Raw genomic sequence first — 17,488 nt, 5'->3', positions numbered from 1 at the left:
AGAACGGACTTGAGGTTATGGGGAGGGGGAAGGGTGAGCTGTGACAGGGCGAGAGAGAGTCATGGGCATATACACACTAACAAACGCAGTAAGGTAGATAGCTAGTTGGAAGCAGCCGCATGGCACAGGGATATTGGCTTGGTGCTTTGTGACAGCCTGGAGGGGTGGGATGGGGAGGGTGGGAAGGAGGGAGACGCAACAGGGAAGACATATGGGAACATATGTTTATGTATGACTGATTCACTTTGTTATAAAGCAGAAACTAACACACCATTGTAAAGCAATTATACCCCAATAAAGATGTTAAAAAAAAAATCTAGAAACAATAAATGCTGGAGAGGGTGTGGAGAAAAGGGAACCCTCTTGCACTGCTGGTGGGAATGTGAATTGGTTCAGCCACTATGGAGAACAGTGTGGAGGTTCCTTAAAAAACTACAAATAGAACTACCATATGACCCAGCAATCCCACTACTGGGCATATACCCTGAGAAAACCGAAATTCAAAAAGAGTCATGTACCAAAATGTTCATCGCAGCTCTATTTACAATAGCCCGGAGATGGAAACAACATAAGTGCCCATCATCGGATGAATGGATAAAGAAGATGTGGCACATATATACAATGGAATATTACTCAGCCCTAAAAAGAAACGAAATTGAGCTATTTGTAATGAGGTGGATAGACCTAGAGTCTGTCATACACAGTGAAGTAAGTCAGAAAGAAAAAGACAAATACAGTATGCTAACACATATATATGGAATTTAAGGAAAAAAAATGTCATGAAGAACCTAGGGGTAAGGCAGGAATAAAGACGCAGACCTCCTAGAGAACGGACTTGAGGTTATGGGGAGGGGGAAGGGTGAGCTGTGACAAAGTGAGAGAGAGTCATGGACATATACACACTAACAAACGTAGTAAGGTAGATAGCTAGTGGGAAGCAGCCGCATGGCACAGGGATATTGGCTCGGTGCTTTGTGACAGCCTGGAGGGGTGGGATAGGGAGGGTGGGAGGGAGGGAGACGCAAGAGGGAAGAGATATGGGAACATATGTATATGTATAACTGATTCACTTTGTTATAAAGCAGAAACTAACACACCATTGTAAAGTAATTATACCCCAATAAAGATGTTAAAAAAAATATATTTACCCCCCCAAAAAAAATGAAAAAAAAAATCCTCAACAAAATACTATCAGACAGAATCCAACAACACATTAAAAGGGTCATACACCAAGATGAAGTGGAATTTATCCCAGAGATGCAAGGATTCTGCAGTATATGCAAATCAATCAATGTGATACACCATATTAACAAATTGAAGAAGAAAAACCATATGATCATGTCAATAGATGCAGAAAAATCTTTTGACAAAATTCAACACCCATTTATGATAAAAACTCTCCAGAAAGTGGGCATAGAGGGAACCTACTTCAACATAAGAAAGCTTATATACAACAAATCCACAGCAAACACCATTCTCAATGGAGAAAAACTGAAAGCATTTCCTCTAAGATCAGGAACAAGACAAGGATGTCCACTCTCACCACCATTATTCATCATAGTTTTGGAAGTCCTAGTCATGGCAATCAGAGAAGAAAAAGAAATAAAAGGAATGCAAATTGGAAAAGTAGAAGTAAAACTGTCACTGTTTGCAGATGACATGATACTATACACAGAGAATCCTAAAGATGCCACCAGAAAACTACTAGAGCTAATCAATGAATTTGGTAAAGTAGCAGGATACAAAATTAATGCACAGAATACTCTTGCATTCCTTTACACTAATGATGAAAAATCTGAAAGAGAAATTAAGGAAACACTCTCATTTACCATTGCAACAAAAAGAATAAAATACCTAGGAATAAACCTATCTAGGGAGACAAAAGACCTGTATGCTGAAAACTATAAGACACTGATGAAAGAAATTAAAGATGATACCAACAGATGGAGAGACAAACCATGTTCTTAGATTGGAAGAATCAATATTGTGAAAATGACTATACTACCCAAAGCAATCTGCAGATTCAATGCAATCCCTATCAAATCACCAATGGATTTTTTACAGAACTAGAACAAAAAATCTTAAAATTTGTATAGAGACACAAAAGACCCCGAATAGCCAAAGCAGTCTTGAGGGAAAAAAACGGAGCTGGAGGAATCAGACTCCCTGACTTCAGACTATACTACGAAGCTACAGTAATCAAGACAGTATGGTACTGGCAGAAAAACAGACGTATAGATCAGTGGAACATGATAGAAAGCCCAGAGGTAAACCCATGCACTTATGGTCAACTAACCTATGACAAAGGTGGCAAGGATATACAACGGAGAAAAGACAGTCTCTTCAATAAGTGGTGCTGGGAAAACTGTACAGCTACATGTAAAAGAATGAACTTAGAACACTCCCTAACACCATACACAAAAATAAACTCAAAATGGATTAGAGACCTAAATGTAAGACTGGGCACTATAAAACTCTTAGAGGAAAACATAGGAAGAACACTCTTTGACATAAATCACAGCAAGATCTTTTTTGATCCAACTCCTAGAGCAATGGAAATAAAAACAAAAATAAACAAATGGGACCTAATGAAACTTCAAAGATTTTACAAAGCAAAGGAAACTACAAACAAGATGAAAGACAGCCCTCAGAATGGGAGAAAATTTTGCCAATGATTCAACAGACAAAGAATTAATCTCCAAAATATATAAACAGCTCATGCAGCTCAATATTAAAAAAACAAACAACCCAATCCAAAAATGAGCAGAACACTTAAATAGACATTTCTCCAAAGAAGACATACAGATGGCCAAGAAGCACATGAAAAACTGCTCAACATCACTAATTATTAGAGAAATGCACATCAAAACTACAATGAGGTATCACCTCACACCAGTTAGAATGGGCATCATCAAAAAAATCTACAAACAACAAATGCTAGAGAGGGTGTGGAGAAAAGGGAACCCTCTTGCACTGTTGGTGGGAATGTAAATTGTTACAGCCACTATGAAGAACAGTATGGAGGTTTCTTAAAGAACTAAAAATAGAATTACCATATGACCCAGCAATCCCACTACTGGGCATATACCCAGAGAAAACCATAATTCAAAAAGACACATGCACTCCAATGTTCATTGCAGCACTATTTACAATAACCAGGTCATGGAAGCAACCTAAGTGGCCATTGACAGATGAATGGATAAAGAAGATGTGGTATATACATACAATGGAATTTTACTCAGCCATAAAAAGGAAGGAAATTGGGTCATTTGTAGAGACGTGGATTCATCTAGAGACTGTCATACAGAGTGAAGTAAGTCAGAAAGAGAAAAACAAATATTGTATATTAATGCATATATGTGGAACCTAGAAAATGGTACAGATGAACCGGTTTGCAGGGCAGAAATTCAGACATAGATGTAGAGAACAAACTTATGGACACCAAGCAGGGAAAGCAGTGGGGGATGGGTGTTGTGGTGTGATGAATTGGGAGATTGGGATTGACGTGTATACACTGATGTGTATAAAATGGATGACTAATAAGAAAAAATAAACATAAAAAAAATTTACTCTCTAAAAAAAAAAAACAGGTGAGACCTTTAGAAAACTAACAATGCAGCCCTACTTTACTTTTTATTATTAATTTTTATTGGAGTATAGTTGATCTACAATGTGTTAGTTTCTGCTGTACAGCAAAGTGAATCAATTATACGTGCACATATATCCAGTTTTTTTAAGATTCTATTCCCATATAGGTCATTAAAGAGTATTGAGTAGAGTTCCCTGTGCCCTACAGTAGGTTCCTTATTAGTTATCTATTTTATATATAGTAGTATGTATATGTGAATCCCAGTCTCCCAGTTTATCCCTCTGCCTCCCCCACTTTCCCCTTGGTAACCATAAGTTTGTTTTCTACATCAGTGATTCTATTTCTGTTTTGTAAATAGGTTCATTTGTACCATGTTTTTAGATTCCACATATATGCAATATCATAAGATATTTGTCTTTCTCTGTTTGACTTACTTCACTCAGTATGGAAATGTCTATGTGCATCCATGTTGCTGCAAATGGCATTATTCCATTCTTTTCTATGACTAATAGTCCATTGTATATATATGTACCACATCTTTTTAAAAAAATTGTATTTATTTATTTATTTATGGCTGCATTGGGTCTTCATAGCTGCGTGTGGGCTTTCTCTAGTTGCAGTGAGCTGGTGGGGGGCTACTCTTTGTTGTGGTGTGTGAGCTCTAGGCAAGCGGTCTTCAGTAGTTGCAGCACGCGGGCTCAGTAGTTGTGGTACACGGGCCCTAGGGTGCGCGGGCTTCAATTGTTGCAGCATGTGGGCTCAGTAGTTGTGGTGCCCAGGCTCCAGGGTGCACGGGCTGAGTAGTTGTGGCTCACGGGCTCTAGAGTGCAGGCTCAGTAGTTGTGGTGCACAGGGTTAGTTGCTCCGCAGCATGTGGGATCTTCCCAGACCAGGGATCGAACCCGTGTCCCCTGCATTGCCAGGCAGATTCTTAACCACTGCATCACCAGGGAAGTCCCTGTACCCCATCTTCTTTATCCATTCCTTTGCTGATGGACATTTAGGTTGCTTCCATGTCCTAGTTATTGTAAATAGAATGTAGCCCTACTTTAAAAAACTATTCTTTTAATGTTTGATCAGCATTTACTCCATGGGGATGGGATCAACACCAATGAGGAGTGTTTCATATTCTCGTTTTTGTTTTTCACTCCTTCAGCCCTGGATAACTAATTACATTTCCCAAGTGATGGCAAAGAATTTAATGTGAATTCTTGGATTAACTGTCAAGAAATTTTCCAAGTATTGGGTTAACGTTTTAGTGCAGGATACAGACTGATTTCATAGGAAAATGTCCAGGTATGCCACTCCTAAATTTCTTCTGGGCTTATATGTATGATCCTGAGAAGGTCATGTCAATTTTATAAGCCTTGGTCACCTCAGCCATAAAATGTAGATAATCTTGTCTTCCTGACAGAATTATTGAGAGGATTCAATTAAATAATAGTATAATGTCCTTGGCATAAAATAGCTATTCAACACAAGTTAGCTTACTTCTTACTTCAGTAAACTGAGCCATTTGTACTTTTTCAGTAAGGTAAGAAGGTACAAATTATTATAACATAAATACTATGGTTAGTGTAGGCAAAGTCTGGTTATCCTGTGGGTCTTAGGTTGGCAAAGCCATCTATCTGTTGGGAAAGTAGGGTGTCCCCCAAGGAATGAGTTCCAAACATCTCAAAGTAGTGTTTGGTGATTTTCAACATGCCAATGGCCACAGTCCATGCTGAGCTCTTCTCAGTCAAGATTTTTTTTGCCGGGGAGAGGAAGAATGATGAAAGCATAGGAATCATGATGATGATAGGAGATAAGAGCACATAGAAATAGAAGTTTCCTTGAATTACTGCTTGACATTTTAATTAATCTGATTAATTTGTCTAATCTGTAAGGTCTACAACAATTGTTTATTCCCCCAAATCTCTCTAACCAAAAAAAAATTAACATAATTCACACAAATCCTATCTGTGTGTACAATAAGGAGTTGCAAACAAAAGAAGATTCACAGGTTCTAGGTTCCAGTGGCTTACCTGCATAGATTTATGGGTGCCAGAGACCCAGGCGTCTTGTCAAAATGTCCAGGGTCATTTTAATGGGGTATGGAACATAGGAAAATGTTTATCTTTCGATATAATAAAAATGTACCCTCTAATTTTAAAATGATCTCATCAATTCAGGAAACTATTCAAATAGTAGTTAATAACTGGGAAGACAAAAGGAAGAAATGAGGTGATCACTTAGTCTGTAGAGAGGAACAGAATAAAGCGAAGTCAAAGGTGAGGGTTAGATGAGTAACCAGATGGAAGCCCTGATTCTCTTCTCAACCTGCCAATTGAATTGCATTTCACAGTCTTTTCTCATTTGCTCTCCTGTTCTCTTCTAAATCTGACATCTTAGTGATTTTCTCTGTGTTCATCATCAAACTATCACAACATTAGGTATTTTAAAAATTAAGTGAAACTGAGTCGATATAGAATCATTCTCCTTAACAGCTCCAGTGCCAGACAATATTTTGAAATATGAAGGGCTTTCATTAAATGCACTCCAGCTTGGCATCTTTTATGTTTATTTCTTCTTCTTACCGAGACTCATGACTTACTCAAATGTGGTTCCCCATTGTAGTGATCAGTATGGACTGGGACAGAGAGGTTAGGCTTATCAAACTTACCTGCCCTGCCTCCCATTTCTCAAGACCTGGCTTTTAGTTAATCCTCAGACTGGAAAACAATCTAAATAAATCGACAATATAGTACTAATATTTCCAGTTATGTTAATGTATACTTCTTCTTACCTTTCAACCTGATTTAATTTTTTTAAACTTATCCTTCTTCCCATTTTCCTGTCCTCTTGCTCTAATCCTTGGCCAAATTTGTTAATTCTAGCCCACTCAGTCTCCAGTCTACTGCCTACATGGGTCCCTATGTGACCATTTCCTAGCTACTGGAATAACTTCCCAAACCATCTCTTTGTTTCCAGTCCTGTCTCACCCCTTGATTCCAGTGAAATATAGAAACTTTATCCAACAAAGATTTATTCCCTTCCCACTCCTTTATGCTATTATTGTTCCCTTCCCACTCCTATATGCTATTATTGTTCTATATCTACAGCTTTATAGGTTGTATAGGTTGTATAATTTACCTATAAATCTACAGCTTTATATGTTGTATAGATTGTATAGGTTGTATAATTTATAGGTTGTATAATTGTTTTATGCAATTGTCTTTTAAATCAGTTAAAACAAGAAAAATGAAAAAAATATATTTATACTTATATCTTTGGTTATGTGTAAGTATTTTTTACTTACTCTTCTGTATTTTTTTTACATATCTTTGTGTGGATTCAAGTTACCATATGATGTCATTTCCCTTCAATCTGAAGGGTTTCCTTTAGTATTTCTTGTCATGAAAATCTGCTAGTGATGAATTCTTTCAATCTTTTTTTGTATCTGGAATATCTTAATTTTGCCTTCATTTATGAATTATAATTTTTGCTTGATATAGAAATACTGGTTGATAGTTTTATTCTTTCAGCATTTTGAATGTCATCTCACTGCCTTCTGGTCCCATTTTTCCCCCTGCCATCTGCTAATTTTAACGTGGTTCCCTTATTCATAATGAGTTGAGGTGTGTGTGTGTGTGTGTGTGTGTGTGTGTAGGAGGGCTGCTTCTAAGATTCTCTTCTTGACTTTCTCTATGATATGTCTAGATATGGATCTCTTTGTACTTATCCTAACTGAAGTTCATTAAGCTTTCTAGATATGTATATTAATACTTTTTTGTGGAGGATAATAAAATTTTGAAGTGTTTAGCCATTATGTCTTTATATATTTTTCTGCCGCCTTTTCTCCTCTTTTTCTGGTACTCCTCACACACATCAGTATACTTTATGTTGCCCCACATGCTCTATTCACTTTTTCTCCATTCTTTTTTCTTTCTATTCTTCATACAGGATCATCATTATTGATCCACTTCAAATATGCTGATTCTTTCTTCTGCTACTTCAAATCTTCTGTTGAGATATTCTAGTGTTTTTTTAATTTCAATATCAGAAATTCTATTTGATTAATTTTTATAATTCCCATCTCTTTACTGATGTCCTCTATTTGCTATCATATTTTCCTCTAATTATTTAAACATGGTTTCCTTTTACATATTATAATAACTGATTTTCTTTGTCTGCTAAGTCCAACATCTGGGCCCCCTCTGAGAGTTCTACTGAAACAGAGATAGTATCTTTTTCTATATTGGTCACATATTCTTATTTCTTTGCATGCCTTGTGTTTTTGTTGAAAACTGGATATTTTAAAAACTGGACATTTTAGATAATATATTGTATGCTTTAAATTCTGATTTCTATCTCTCTCTGGGGCTGTGGTGGTTGCTGTGTTTTTTTTTTCCTTTCACTTTTAAAAAACATTTGTTTAGTGATTTTCCTAAACTAATTCTGTATTCTGCATTTCCTGTAGTGTGTGATCACTGATGTCTCTGCTAAGTTTTTTCCCCTATTGTTGTTTTTATTTTTAAACCTGTTTTTTATGGTCATCTCTGGGTGAGAATAGCTTAGTGGTCAGTCAATTGTTGGTTATAGGGTATATAGTACATATAGTAGTAGGATATTTCAATCTGAAAATGGTTTATTTAATCCATTTTCTGATTTTAGAGAGACCCAAATACATGCTTAGAGATATTCATGTATTCCACAAATATTTGTAAGGGTTCCACTATGTGTCTAACTCTGCTAAACTGTGGAAATATAACCCTGAAGAAGAAAGTTATCATTTCAACTTCCATGGAGCCTGCAATCTCCTAGGCATGGAAACAGAAGGGGAAAAATCACAATAGTCCATGTTCAGGGCGTGGGGCAGATATGAAGAAGGGATAATGTAAGGTTTTTTTTAATATTTTTTTAACTTGGCTGTATTGGCCATTTCAAAATTAGTTTTCCCTAAATACAGCTCAGAACACTTAGTGAGATTCTGAAATATCCAAAGCAGTGATCTGAGTTGCAAAAAGAATGGTGACATTTTAAGATATCTTTGGTTTTCATTTATTTACGTATTCATTTGAGTCAATAACTAACATTTCTTATCCTGTGATGGTGAAAATGAAAGCAAAGGGAATTCCCTGGTGGCGCAGTGGATAAAACTCCATGGTCCCAATGCAGGGGGCCTGGGTTAGATCCCTGGTCAGGGAACTAGATCCAACATGCATGCTGCAACTAAAAGTTTGCATGCCATAACTAAGGAGCTGGTGAGCCACAGCTAAGGAGCCTGCCTGCCACGACTAAGACCCGGCACAACCAAAACAAAAAAATCTCCTACAACACACACACACACACACACACACACACACACACACACACAAAGAAAGTGAAGAAGAGAAAGGAATCATGCCTGTTTCTCTTGTGTTCAGAAAAAAAATCACATCCTTTTCCATATATTACCCACTTCAGTGCTTATGTACCCATGCAAGGATTCTGATCAAAAGTCTGATTTCATTTATTTGTAATCAGACAAGGTATTTTATTATAACAGTTAGAAACTAAATAGTTCTTCTTTGATTATTGGTATTCAGTTGGGTCTAGAAAATAATTAGAAACATAAATCTCTACTCCATGAGGTTGAAAAACTACTGGTAAATGCAAAGCAGTAGCTCTGACCTGTGCATAGAGGAATTTTCAAAATTATAATGAATGAGCTTGATTGAGGCATCAAATGTGGTTTTTATAATGCAATTTATTTCTTTATGGTTGCATTCAGGGACACACATTACATATCACTATACAAATCATTGCAGTCTACCCAGCGAATACAATTCATAGCTATAAATGTAGCATTGCATGTATCAAGGAACTACAGTGTCAAGGAGCCACAAAAAGATTTTGAACAGGAATGTCACAAAGTATGGCATATTTGAGACACATTGAGTTGAATTGATTGTTTTATTATAGAGGCCATGAGGTGTTAAGGATAAGAGAGAAAGATTCAGATTTTGAAGTGATGGATTATATAGTTATTCACAAAAAAATACAGGCAGTTCTTTCCCATTTTACAAGCAAAACAAGAAAATGATACTCATAGAAATGTACTGAAAGGGAGGTCTGTCTTGCTTTCAAAGATTTATTTCTCCATCTATATGTGATTTGTCCATTTTCCCCTAAAATATACAAGAAGAGCTTAGCTTCAGGAGAGGCAATCTTGCTCAAGAAATACCTCTCTAGCTTCATTGTGGAGGGACTCTTCTTCCGCTGGTAGAAAATCACGTTTTCTCCTAAGTAAAATGATTTGGCTCTGAAGCAGAATGGATGGTAATTTTCAAAGGGAATATGATTTTCAAAAACAAACTTCACAGTACCATATTCAAGAGGTTGCTTTGTGCCGTAATTAATGGTAGTAATGTCCCCAGCTGAGCCTATGAATCCCCAGGGACTCAGAGAAAAGTCTTGATAGGTGGTCTGTGGGTATCAGTGCAGTGCAGCAGCGGGAGGGGACTGAGCCTGAAATTCGATCCAGCAGTTTAAAGATGGAGGAATGTGTTTGCGTCTGTTTTGGGGTGACGTGTGGTGGGGCTCTGAGAGAATTTCTGGCTAACCCTGGCATTGTGTGTGCAAACTTCAGTACTGAAATCTTCAGCCATGCTTCTGGCAGAAAAAACAACCTGGGAATCTGAATTCGTTTTCTATTGCTGTGGAACATGACATCACAAATTGAGCAACTGAAAACAAGATGCATTCACTATCTCACAGTTTCTGTGGGTCAGGAGTCCGGGCTCAGCTGAAGTGTGTCCCTTGTTCAGGATCTCAGGAGGCTGCAATCAAGATGCTGACTGGGCTGTAGGTCTTTCTAGAACTTGGGCTCCTCTTCAAAGGTCACGTGATTATTGGCAGACTTGACTTTCTTGCATTTGAAGGGCTGAGTTCCCCATTTCCCAGAGGCCATGCGGCATTCTCTACCATGTGGCAGTTTGCTACTTCAAGGCCAACAGGGAGCATCTCTGCTGCTTCTTATTCTTTTTATTTTTTTATTGGAGTATAGTTGCCTTACAATGTTATGTTAGTTTCAGGTGTACAGCAAAGTAATTCAGTTATATATATGTGCATATATCTGTTCTTTTTCAGATTCTTTTCCCTTACAGATTGTTACAAAATATTGAGTAGAGTTCTCTGTGCTATACAGTAGATCTTTATTGGTTATCCATTTTATATTTAGTAGTGTGTATATGTTAATCCCAAACTCCTAATTTATCCTTCCCTCTCTCTGCTGCTTCTTATCTCTTGCCTCTAGACCCTCTTTTAAAGGGGGCTCACCCAGGATAATCTCACTTTAGATTTTCTCAGAATGACTTGGGACCTTAATGCAAAATCCCTTACCTTTTTAAAAATAATAATAATAATTAATTAGTTTTTGGTTGCATTGGGTCTTCGTTGCTGCATGCAGGCTTTCTCTAGTTGCGGCGAGGAGAGGCTACTCTTTGTTGAGGTGCACGGGGTTCTCATTGTGGTGGCTTCTCTAGTAGTGGTGCACGGGCTTAGTTACTCTGCGGCATGTGGGATCTTCCTGGACCAGGGCTTGAACCCATGTTCCCCGCATTAGCAGGTGGATTCTTAACCACTGCGCCACCAGGGAAGTCCACAGTCCCTTACTTTTGGTGTGTAATACAAACTAATCATGGAGTGACATCCATCCTGTTCACTGGCCCTACTTGCACTTAAGGGGAGGAGACTGATTATACAGGATCAGGAATCTTGTGGCTATTTTACAAGTCTGCCTGCCACAAGACTCAAGATGAAGCAGCAGGGGAATCACTGAGCTGAGAAGGAATGGAGAAGGGAAACACTAAAATCTAACAGGAAGGGACTCATTACTGGATACCAGGGTTTGACCTGAACAGGACACTGAAGTCGTAACTCAGAAAGATGGAGAACCTAGAAATTCAGAATAGGTCAAAGGTATTAAGGTCATTAGAAAGAGCTGTAATTTATACAGGAATATGGTCTGTTGTTCTATCCAGTCTTGAACTGAGAGTGATGTGGGGTTAATGCCACAGTATCATGTGAGACTAAAAGAAAGTGGGGGAGGAGAGGATCCAATTTTAAGCCTTGTTAGGGGTTAAGGGTGAGATTTTAACTCTACTGAAGTGTGCTTAAATCAGAGGAGGGAATTTGGAAATGTCTGAACCTGCCTGCCAATCACTTTAAATCTCTTGGCTTTCTTAGGGGATCTATGTTCAAAAGAAACAATAGTGCAACTTGGCATCAAAGTCAACCTTGACTGATATTTGGGAAAATATTCAATACCATTTTGAAAGCTCTCTTATAAAAGCTTAACCAGAGAATAGGGCTGAGGCTGAGGCCTAAGTGGAAACTTCTAACTTCTGACCATCTCTTCCCCACTCTCAAATTCAAATTTAAAAACTTAGGACCAAGGTGATCTGAAGAGAGAGGGAGAGAGGAAGAGAGAGAAAGTGAGCACCCAAGCCAAGAAGGGCTCTGAGCCTGCTCAACCCACTAAATAGAATATAGAAGGGAGTTCAAAAGACTAACTGACTTGTCCCATGGACCAGTCCTACTCCAAGGGTGTGGTTGGAAGGTCAAGATAGAGCATGGAAGCTGGGTTCATACAGTTAAGTCAAAGCAGCCTCGTCCACTATGATATATGACCTGATCCAGTGAATGCCGTGGGTTATGACCAAACATAGTCTCTCCTGGTGGTAAGAGAAGTTAGGGAGTTGGATGAAAGATAGTTTTGCTCCCTCTGGATTTGTGGGGAAGGCCTGAAGATGCTAAAATTAAGGAGTCTATTTTTTTCCGGGAGGCTGGCATAAGGAGAACAGTAGACCTGCCTTTGGGTGGCAAAGAACAGTTCAGGCCACTTTCAACAGCAATGGACTTGGGCAACAGGATCTTTATGCTGGTACTTGGTCTTCTCTGCCCTTGGCCAGGTGGGCACCAGGTAAAGGAACAACAGGCTCTGCAAGCTCTACTAATTACCAGAAAGTTGTTTTCCTTGTACTCTCTGCTCTGGTCATCACTGGCTCATCCTACCCTGAACTCAGAGGTCTGAGTTTAATTCTCTAAAATCCAGTTTCAGTTCCCTAGTATTAGACACTGTCTGGTGTGTTAGGCACTGAACGAAAGTCATAACATTGTGACACATACAAATTACATTGTCATATTCTGAGTGCTGTACTTAGTTTAATTACAATGTTCTTTTCGCTTTTATTGGTGCTTAAAAATGTCTCTTGCAGTTATATATATATATATATATATATATAAAATGTTTATTTTTCAGAGTGTACAATGTTCTTACTATAGAATCTTTAGGAAATGTTTTAGTGTGAAGAGGTAAATAACCACTATATGCAGACTTAGCACCTTTAAGCCCTTTCCACTCTTTATTAAAAATTCAACTTATTAATCAATGACTCAATAATGACCTGGGCTTGAACTTGCCAAGTTAGCATGCTTTTGGGGGTAGCGTGTAGGCATCTGTGACTGGTGGGTCAGAGCATTGGTTCACGATAGCAATTGGAGTAAGCCACTGAGATATATAAAAAGTTGTGCATATCTCTACTTATTTCCATCAGGACAGATTTCAGGAATTAGAATTCTGGGTCCGATGGTAGGAAACTATCTAAGGCTCTTGGTAATGGCCAGTTTTATGTGTGAATTTAGCCAGGCTAAAGTCTCCAGTTATTCAGTCAAACATTAATCTAGGCATTGCTGTAAAAGTATGTTATAGATGTGATTAACATCTGCAATTGGTTAATATTAAGTAAGGAGATTAGGCTCACTAATCTGGGTAGGCCTTATTCAATCGGTTGAAAGGCCTTCAGAGCAGAATTGAGACTGCCCTAAAGAAGAAATTCCTCCTGTGGGCTACAACTGCAGCTCCTGCCTGGGTTTCCAGTCTGCCCTTCCCCTACGGATTCTAGATTTATTTAGTCAGTCCCCACAATCACTTGCCATATATATATATACACACACACATAAATGGCATACACACAAATATATGTAGTGTATAAGTATGTCATATGCATACGTACACGTCATATATACATGCGCATATATACACACGTCATGTATACATATATGTCACGTACACACATACATACATATATGTCAGGTAGATTGATGGGTAATACTGGGTAATGCTGGTTCTGTGTCTCTGGTGGGGCTCTGATGCAGTTGCCGCATTGTGTTCCAGCGTGATCATCTGCATAGTCGATGAGAATGCCCTACTTGGTGTATTCTAAACAACATGGACTATTATTATTCTGCAGAGATGAGGACCCATTCACCAGTTTTATTGGGGATCTGATCAGAATGGTATTTCAATCCATAACACTGATATGGTGATAAGCAGTAGGGTGTACTGAAAGGGAGGCTGAAGAAATCAGGGGACCCAATGAGGAGTTGACAGGTCACAGCTCCTGACAATGAAATCCCCAAGACTCAAGGCAGATCCAGTTGACAACGTGTATCCATTAGGATTCTCACATATTCTTTCCTTCTTGCTTTGCAGTTGTCGGATGCATTAAAACTGAACCCACAAATGGTTTCCTCAATTTGCTCACCCAGGAATTAGAGTTATTAAAAGACTTCAAACTCTTGGTAAATTCTTTGGGCTATGTATCTGTCCTGGATTGGAACATGGTATTTCTGATTTCAGACAACCATTTATCAGATTTTCTTTGGTTTACAGTTAGCCACACTTTATAAAATAATCCTTTGTCTTCTATCAAAGGAGGACAGATGTGGAACAGTGGGTCAGACATGGATTTGTGTAGCAGAAAACTCCTTCGTAGTCCTGAGGAAGGAATGATAAGTACTCTGTGTTTAACCATTACTGAAGACACATCACTCACAGGGACATGACAAAGCTTTCAATTTTAGCTTTCAATTCTCCTTTTATTTATTTTTTAAAATATTAAAAGAAATTTATTGACATATAGTTGATTTACAATGTTGTATTTAATTTCTGCTGTACATCAAAGTGATTTGGTCATATATATATATACATTCTTTTTCATATTCTTTTACATTGTGGTTTATCACAGGACATTGAATATGGTTCCCTGTGCTATACAGTAGGACCTTGTTGCTTATCCATCCTGTATATTATAGTTTGCATCTACTAATCCCAAACTCCCAATCCATCCCTCCCCCACCCCCCCTCCCCCTTGGCAACCACAAGTCTGTTCTTTACGTCTGTGAGTCTGTTTCTGTTTCATAGATACGTTCATTTGCAATTCTCCACAGTTGGGCAAGCTCTCCTTCTTCCTCTAGATCAAATCTCAGGCAGGTCCTTGGCTTTCCTGGTCCTTCTTCAGGAAAACTAGCAATTCTCCAGTGAAACAAAATCACAAACACACACTCAGTTTAGTCATTTAAGAGTCCAGTCTCTCATGTAGTTAAAAATAGCTCCTCAGCCTGTTGCTCAGGCCCCCTGCAGACAGGAAAGGCAGTCAGGGAAGAGGGTGGAGTTAGCATCTTTCCCATATTCTCTTCATTCTCCATCATCTGATAAACCTTGCTTCTGACCCTTCCAGAGTTGGAGCAGGAGACGGAGATGCGCTAAAGGGAATATATTTCCGCTTAACAGGTAAGCTTCCATTGACCTAATTTCAGGGCTCTTGAGATTTATCATGCATTTAAAAATGAACTTTCTGGAGGCGCTTAACTGGATTGTTGGAGATATCTCACGCCCCTCCTTCTGGGAGAAATTTCCACCTGTCATCACCTTGGTGAAGAAAAATGTATCCCTGTCATGACTGGTATTTTATTTCCTCCCAGGCCCTACAAATCCAGCAACGCCTCCAGCTTTTTCTACTTACCCCCTGCAGGCTGCCCTCTTGGACGTGACTTAAGAAGACCCATGGAGAACCTTTTGCCTACAACCCATATCTGATCTGTAAGTGGGGAATCACTCACCCAGCTTTTTCCCTGACAAACTCCAGCAGTGCAGGCTGCTTCCATTTCCCATCGACCCTGCCATCAGATCAGCTAGCCAATCAGTCTCTCTTGCTATTTAGATTTCTCAGGTGAGAGAGAAATTCGAATCCATTCTGTGTATATAAACGATAAGGAATATACTTTCTAAGCGTTCAGATGGGAGTTTTTCCCTCGTCATGATGAGAGGTGCCTGCCCTACCACCCAGGAGGGGATGGCATTCACAACACACATTTTATTAGAGCTTCCTCTAAAAACCTCCACTTCCCTCACCTGTGAATCTCTTCTCGTTTATATCCTGGCTGTAGAGAAGGATCTTTAGCCTCCTTTCCTTAAAAAAATTGTATCATGTTCATCTTTGACTTCATTTTAAGATGCAGTATCCATTGAATTAGGGTGGTGGTTCTCAGAGTGGTCTCAGACCAGCATTGTCAGCATTCCTGGGGAACTTATTAAAAGTGCCAAGTCTCCGAGCCCACTGCACACCTACTGGATCAGCAGTTGTAGGGGTGGAGCCCAGAAGTCTGTATCTTTTAAAGAAAACGTATTGGACTATAGTTGATTTACCATGTTGTGTTAGTTTCAGGTGTACAGCAAAGTGAATCAGTTATACATATACATGTGTCTGCTCTCTTTTTTTTTTTAGATTCTTTTCCCATATAGGCCATTACAGAGTATTGAGTAGAGTTCCCTGTGCTATACAGCAGGTTCTTATTAGTTATCTATTTTATATATAGTAGTGTGTATATGTCAGTCCCAATCTCCCAATTTATCCCCCCCCCCCCAGAAGTCCTTATTTTTTTATTATTTTTTTTTGCGGTACGCGGGCCTCTCACTGCTGTGGCCTCTCCCATTGTGGAGCACAGGCTCCGGACGCGCAGGCTCAGCGGCCATGGCTCACGGGCCCAGCCTCTCCACGGCATGTGGGATCTTCCCGGACCGGGGCATGAACCCGTGTCCCCTGCATCGGCAGGTGGACTCTCAACCACTGCGCCACCAGGGAAACCCAGAAGTCCTTATTTTAACAAACTCTCTAGATGATTCTGAAGTAGGCTCATGTTTGAGAACCGCTGTTTTAAGCCATCTGTCAAAATTCCACTTTAATTTCCTCTCACGTGTGTACTTGGCTCACCTTGTTAACCCATTTAATCTGTTTCTCACAATAAGTCATATGTTCATAGATTCGAGAAATAACTATAAAATGATAAATCATAATTACATTTCACTACAACTACAGCCTGCTGATTATCTGATACTCATCAGACCTTAATCCCCAGGGGTTGAAGGTTTGGCCCCTCAGGGTAGCTGGGGTCCTGTGTCATTATCCTCTCTCCCATCTCCCTACCTCCTGCTTGCTCACTAGACTGTAAAATAAATGGTTGTTTGCAAAATATTGCATTAATGTTTTAGCTTTGATCAGACTTGTTGAATTTTTTTTGTTATTAAGAGACATCATCCCTTTATTTTACTTGTTACCTTTTACAGTAATCTCTTAGGTCCTTTTGTTGGTATAAATCAGGAGTCTTCAAGTTCAATCCCATTGGTATTTTAGGCGAGATAATTTTTTCTAGTAGGCAGCTGTCCTAGATGCCTGTAGCATCCTCTAAGTTGTGACAGCCAAAAATTTCTCCAGACATTGCCAAATGTTCCCTGGGAGTCAAAAATCAACTCTAGTTGAAGAGCCCGGTTTAAACGGATACCCATTAAATCCCCAAATACACTGAACCTGCCTAATAGATTTCATTCATTTTGAAGACCAAAACAGAGCATTTCGTTTTGGTCAGAGCTTCTAATTGCCATAGAGATAATTTTAAAATATTTTAAAGAGTATTATTTTGCCACTTGCTATAAAGATGCATCTTTTGATTGCTGAGCAGATAATCTTGAGTTCATCTGATTCATATCATCAATTAAGTGCTTAGAATCATTCCAAGAATTCACTGTCTGAGAGTCCT

Source organism: Globicephala melas, chromosome 4 (assembly GCF_963455315.2).
Source record: "Globicephala melas chromosome 4, mGloMel1.2, whole genome shotgun sequence".
Lineage (NCBI taxonomy): Eukaryota > Metazoa > Chordata > Mammalia > Artiodactyla > Delphinidae > Globicephala > Globicephala melas.
The sequence above is the reverse complement of the archived record's forward strand: the minus strand, read 5'-3'. Positions refer to the sequence as shown.